The sequence below is a fragment of the Bos indicus genome, chromosome 27 (genome assembly GCF_029378745.1).
Source record: "Bos indicus isolate NIAB-ARS_2022 breed Sahiwal x Tharparkar chromosome 27, NIAB-ARS_B.indTharparkar_mat_pri_1.0, whole genome shotgun sequence".
NCBI classification, from domain to species: Eukaryota; Metazoa; Chordata; class Mammalia; order Artiodactyla; family Bovidae; genus Bos; species Bos indicus.
Window position 1 is genome coordinate 35,978,443 of NC_091786.1, and position 6,000 is coordinate 35,984,442.

General features: G+C 53.9%; 1 protein-coding gene across 2 annotated transcripts in view; it reads right to left on the reverse strand.

The window, feature by feature from the left end:
* ZMAT4 (zinc finger matrin-type 4) overlaps positions 1–5,727 on the reverse strand; it is a 376,556-nt gene extending 370,829 nt beyond the window's left edge. Inside the window, exon 1 of one of the 2 annotated variants that reach the window (XM_070781473.1) lies at positions 5,584–5,727. The gene's annotated coding sequence lies outside the window, so the exon portion shown is untranslated. The remainder of the gene's footprint in view (positions 1–5,583) is intronic. The other variant, XM_070781470.1, reaches the window with a different exon arrangement.
* Between the last annotated feature and the right edge of the window lie 273 nt (positions 5,728–6,000).

Genomic DNA, 6,000 nt, shown 5'->3' on the forward strand with positions numbered 1-6,000 from the left:
GCACCACAGGGCGAAGCTGTCCATGGCCTCTGCCTGTTTCTCCAGAGGCCCAGCCTCTGTGTTGGTCCCCAGGCCACGAGAGCATCCCTCCACATCCTCTCCCATCCCCGGGCCCCCGGGGTGCCAGCTTCTAGACCCTGACACAGCAGCCTCTGCCAAAGTGCACACCCTGCCCTGGGCCTCCAAGCACCCAGGAGGTGGATCTGCCCAGAAATGAATCAGATCTGGCCAGAAGGAAGGTAGAATTTTAGCCCCTTGTTGTAGAAGCTTCTCTTAGAAATGAGATGCATGAAATTCAAAATTCCGTTTTGCCAGGTGAAGGTAACTGGTGAAATGTCTTGTCCAGAGCCCACGTGTGCTGTGGACCTGTTTTATTTCATTTATCCAATGAGGAGTTAGAGCTAGACATCTCAAGACTCTTGCCTTGGTAACCAGCAGACTAAATCATCCTTTATTTTCCTTCCTCTCTCTCTTCCTGGTCTCCACAGCTCTACCCAATCCCCCTTTTTATCCCCCGGGTCTGGCTCACATCCTGCCAACCCTGGCCTCGCAGACGCCCCTTCTCTTCCAATGATGGAGACCACAGCATCAGTCATGTAAACCAGGGAAGCTAGAGTCAGTTCCAAGGCATCCGTGATGGGCAATCCATGACCAATGCTAACTGCAGGGCTCCCTGCCTCTGCCATTTGGATAGAAGACAGCAGCCCAGGAAAAGGAAGCAGCCCCTTCAATTGGGAAGCAAGAAAAAAAAAATTGAGCTACAGGCTTGGGATGGAGGACCTTGATTCTGGTCCCGGGTCTCCCAGTCAGGTCACCTCTCCAGGCCTTGGGCCACCTCTCCAGACCTTGGGCAACACATCTGGAAACAAAAAGCTGGACTTGAGATGAGGTCCTCAAGCCTGATCGAGTCTTCCCCCCTTGCAGCAGCAGGACAGCAGCGGGGTGTCCTGCCTCCATTCCTGGGACTCTGATTCTCCATCCCTTTGATGCCCCAGAGCACAGGTGAGGTCTCGGTGAAATTTAAAAAAAAAAAAAAAACAGGACCCTTATCAGGAACGGGCCAGGAGCCCTACACTAGACGGCCCCAGCCTGTCCCCACGCCCTGAGAGCCCCCCACCTGCTCCCCCAGCTGAATTCCCCGCTCATCCGTTTCCTAAAGATCATCACAGAGGCTCCAAACCTTCCCTTTTTAACAACTCTGGCTGATGGAAAATTCTTCTCATACCTAATCTAAGTCCATCTGCTGCAATTTCTGTCTATTTTCTCTCGTTCAGTCCTTACTGGAGATGGAGAACAGCTGGTCGCCATCCTCCATATAACATCCCCTCCTAAACCCAACTTGGTTATTACATCACCCCTCAGCCTGTTTTCCTTCTGGTACAACATCCACTGTTCCAACCTGCCTTCACGGCGGGACTCCAGCTCAGGACACATCGCCGAGTGCGGCGGCTCGCGGCGGAGCAGCTCGGTAAACCCAAGTCCTCTGAGAACCGCTACATCCCTGGACGGACATTGGACACGGGCGGCAAAACCCTGAGAGAAGGTCGGAGCAGAAAAAGGGTGGCTGAGAACACAGCCCAAGTCCCAGGTTTTATGTGAAAGTCAGAAAAGGCAAATAGATTCAGTGCTCAAGGTCAGATCTGAGGGATCAAGCCTCACCTGCTAGACCCTCAAACCCTGCCGGCACAATGCTCTAGGGGACCGCAGCGCGACCTCAACGTGGGTAAGAGCAGAACGAACAGAGCCTTAACGGGCAAGCAAAGCGCCACAGCTACGCAGACATTCCCGATCCAAACTCACCTCCCTTAACAAAGAAACTCCACTTTGAATCCCATGGAGAACTCAAACATCCCTGAAAGTGTGTGTGCAACACTGTTAACGGTTCACACTTTAGTAGGAATAAGTCAATTCCATCCAGGCTCTTGATAGAGACATTTAGGGGTGAGAAGAGAACAAAACAAAGAATAGAAGATTAACAAACAAACGCCACCGCAGGCAGGTTTTCCAAGGTCAGACTTGAGCGCGTATGAGAGGCTAAGGGGGGCTGGGGCTCAGCATTGCAAAGGCGGGGGCTGCATCAAGCGGGCGTCAGTGTGCATCCAGAAGATGTGTGCCCCTGCCCTCATGCAGGGTTTCTGCACCACCCTCGGTGCCCGGGTGAGGTCCAGACCTGAACACAGAGCTCCCCCTGGGGCCAGACCCCAGGTGCATTCCAGAATTCCTGACTCCCTCCGGCACACGGTCTCAGGTCTCAGACGTGCGATAAGGATGGTGTCTAATATTAAATCTCAATCTCTAAGGTGCCCTTAAGTGACAGCAAGGAAGAACCAGAAGGGAAGGAAGAAAAGACAGGCACACATCAGGATGAAGTAAGATGATTCAGGTATCCACTTGCTGCCCTGTGAAGTCCCTCCCAAGGTGGGAGGTGGGCGGGGGCCACTGAGAGTATGGAAAGGGGAAGCAGGTGAACCACTTACTAATAATCTGGCTACAAAATGTTTCCAAGTGGAGAATGTAGAGGGCAAAGCACAGAGTAGAGTGAATGCATCTCAGAGCCTAGATTTCAAAACAGCCTTCACCGTATCTTGAATAAGCAGAAGCATCATACTCCAGCCTGTCCACCCTCAGAGGCTGCTCCAGACTCTTTCCCACCTCCAGAATCACACCCCCATGCTCCCCAGGATTACCGGGAGTTCACACATCTACCGGAGGAAGAAAAGAAGACATTTCCACTGTGTTTACAAATACACCTAACACAATAAGCCCCCACCCCCTGACATCGCAATATTAAATTTTAAGAGAGAAGACTCGAAGGTTCGTCTCTGATCAAAATTTTCATGTTTTCTATCCTATTTCAGGGGATAGTGTTCTTTAAGAGCACAATTGGCACAAAATGACAAGATCAAAGCAGGTTGGCAAAGAGATTATTTACTGATGTGTTGATGAGGAAATGAAGAACAGGGAAAAGGAGCCGAAAAGTAAGGAAGGGACTTTGTCTGGCTTGTGAAAGCAGACAGAGGCGACCCTTTCACGGCACAGTGGTTAAAGGAGTCGTCATCCTGGCTGGCCAGTTGGGCAGGGCCCTGTGGATGGTGCTTCTCCAGGGTCCGGGACCAAGCTACCACGTCTGATGAAATGACAAGTGACAAATTTAATTTCCTGAACACTAATCAGTCCCTTCAGACACAGACAGGCGCCTGGCTTCACAAGGAACCAGCCAGCCCAACAGCAGCCGGCGATTCTCCGAACTGGATGGCATGGCACGACAGAGCGGCTGGATCCTGGGTTTCACGGGGCGCCATCCAAGGTGAAGTTGCAGTGGTGGTGTTTTGCGTGCCGTCAATTATTCTTTAGCTCCCATTATGCTCTTTTTAGCCTTAAGTTGTTATTTTAATGATCTTTGTTCCAAATAGGGAACTACAAGAAAGACGAAGGAGGAGGAGAGGAGGGGGAGCGGGAAAGCCAGTGTTCCCAGCGTGTCCCACTTGTACGGTGCAGCTCACCGTGCTCCCTCCCCCATCCTGCCTTCTAGCTCCGCATGAGTCACCACTCCGAGCCGGGTTTCAAAGCCTTACTTTGACTGTCCTCTATCACGACAGAGATCTAGCAGATCAGCATCGGCAGAGGGGACCCGCAATCTCACTCCCTGTCCCCGGTTCTAAACACTCCTGCGACTCCAAGGCCATGCTCCGTTGTTATTACTGCCTTCCTGAAAACCAAAGCCACCCCCTCCCCTTTCAAAATCCCCCACCTGCTAGATGTCGCCTCTGTGGGCTCTCTCTGCCCCAGACAGACCACAGAGGAGAAGGTCTCAGGCCAAGGATGCCTCAACAGCCAATAAAAGTTCAGCATCCTCTCCAGGCTCCCAAACACAAAGGCGTTCTCCTTTGCGGGGTTGCAAGCTTGTTTTGTTTACTGCCAGGCAACATGTGCAGAGGAGAAGGCTGACTGTATCCTGACCAAGAAAAAAAGAGTCAACCAGCTTTTTTTTTTTTTTAAAGCGTTGTGAGTAAAGCTTCAGCAATAACATCTCCCACCCGAAATAGCTGTGGAAAGAAGGTGGGCGAGAAGCCCTTGCGGAGGTTAAAGGAGACAAGAATTAAAGAGTGAACGTGATTAGTGGAGCCAGAGAATGGACACATTCACATCTCGGCGGGAAGGCTGTCCTGGGGACCGGGTATCCTCAAGGAGCCCTGCCTGAACATCCCCATGCGGCCAGGACCAGACTCGAACCTCCCAACTAGGGGGTCTAGGTTGGAGGTCAGAGAGACTCAGGGAGATGGAAGATCAGTCCCAAGCCGGCAGCTTCTGAGGACCCGGCAGGTCGGAGGACACACCTGGCCAATGTTGTGGAATATGCAAATAGGAGCTGCCTGCACCAAAGCAGGAAGGAAGTTTGAGACCAAGCACATCGCTTCTCCCACAGGGACGCTGCTTCCTAGCAGGCCCTCAGACCTAACACCTCCTGGTGGGCAGAATCTGGGGAGCAGGGTTTCTCCCCAGGACTACGAGTGGGACTCAGATCAAGCCGCACCGTTGTGGGCCCACCATTCACAAGCGAACAAGGGTGCCTCGAGGCTGGACCGCCCTCCGGCGGTGGCCAGCTTTTCCCTTGAAGAGCAGTCATCACAGACAGCAGGGATGATGGCTCCAGTCACCCCTCAATCACAGCAGCACCTGCGCACCCAACCAGAGCCAGCTTCTCCCACCAGCCCCCACCCCCCTCCCCATCCAGAGCCCCTGGCCTGCTTAATGGACAGCCCATCCCTGGTGAGGTGTAACCTTCACAAGGGACTCAATTTCCTTCCAGCCCCTTTATTTCCATAGACACCAAACCTGGACAGTCTTCCAGAGTTTTCGGGAGCTAATCAGTTTAGTGATGTCTTCCCCCACCCCCCACACACACACCCCAGAGAACTGCTTTGTTGATTTCTCCCCAAGTTTTGTGTTGCAGACAGACGCCCATCAGGTCACACAGGACGGTCGCCCACACCCCAGGATGCCACACATCTCCCATGAGTGGATTAAGTGAGCTGAGACAAAGTGGGCAAGGGAGGGGGCGGGGACGGAAGGAGACAGAAGTTTGACGAAGGACTCAAGTCGAAGGTCACAAGAGCTGGGGCACAGCAGGTCCACGTAATGTCAAGGGGGCAGACCCTATGATGGAAAACACAACCACCCCATCGCCAGTCCCAGAACCGGCCTCCCAGCTGCGGGGTCAGCGTGGCGGGGAACCAACACATCCAGGGTCCAACCCTCCTCACCCAGCAAACCCGAATCTACACCCCGACCCCAGGCACAGCACCCCAGCCCAGGACTAGACCTATTTCCACAGACCTGAGCGCCACTGATTGAAAGAGTTGTAAACAAACCCCAGTTGTAGACAGCGCAGAAGTTTCCCAAATCATCAGCTTGTTTTCCTCCCAACAGAAGACGGGGATTTCCCTCCTTGGTCACGTTTCCTCCCCTAAACTTTTCTTCCTGCGCCCCCTCGACAGAGGCTCAACTGCCAGCCCCTGAGGATGGGGGACCAGGCGCAGCGCCCCCCACACACACACACCCGGGGAGACGCAGCGGGAGTACCTTTTCCGCGGAGCAGAGGGGCCCGGTGCCCAGAGGCTCGCTGCCTGCGGAGCCTGGAGGGATGCTATGGGGATGGTGCACGCTGAGGATTGCGCGTTCCTGCCTCGGCGACCAGACCTTTCGGCAGCGCGGACCAACTGTGCTAGCGAGGCACTTAGCAATTATCTGCGGGCGCCGACGCCCCGCCCTCTGCTCCTGCGATTGGCTCCCGGGGCCCGGGCAGGACTGCATTGGTTTCAGACGACCTCACTCATTGCTCTGGCTCCTACTATTATCTAAGCCATCAAAGGAAATAATTCCAGGTTTCATTGACAACCTGTAAGGCTCTCCTCCGGCCCGGTGTGCTTGGGGGGGGGCGGGGGGGTACTGGTGTGCAATCCTGCGAGTCCGGGGGAGGGAGGAAGGGTAGAAAAAGTG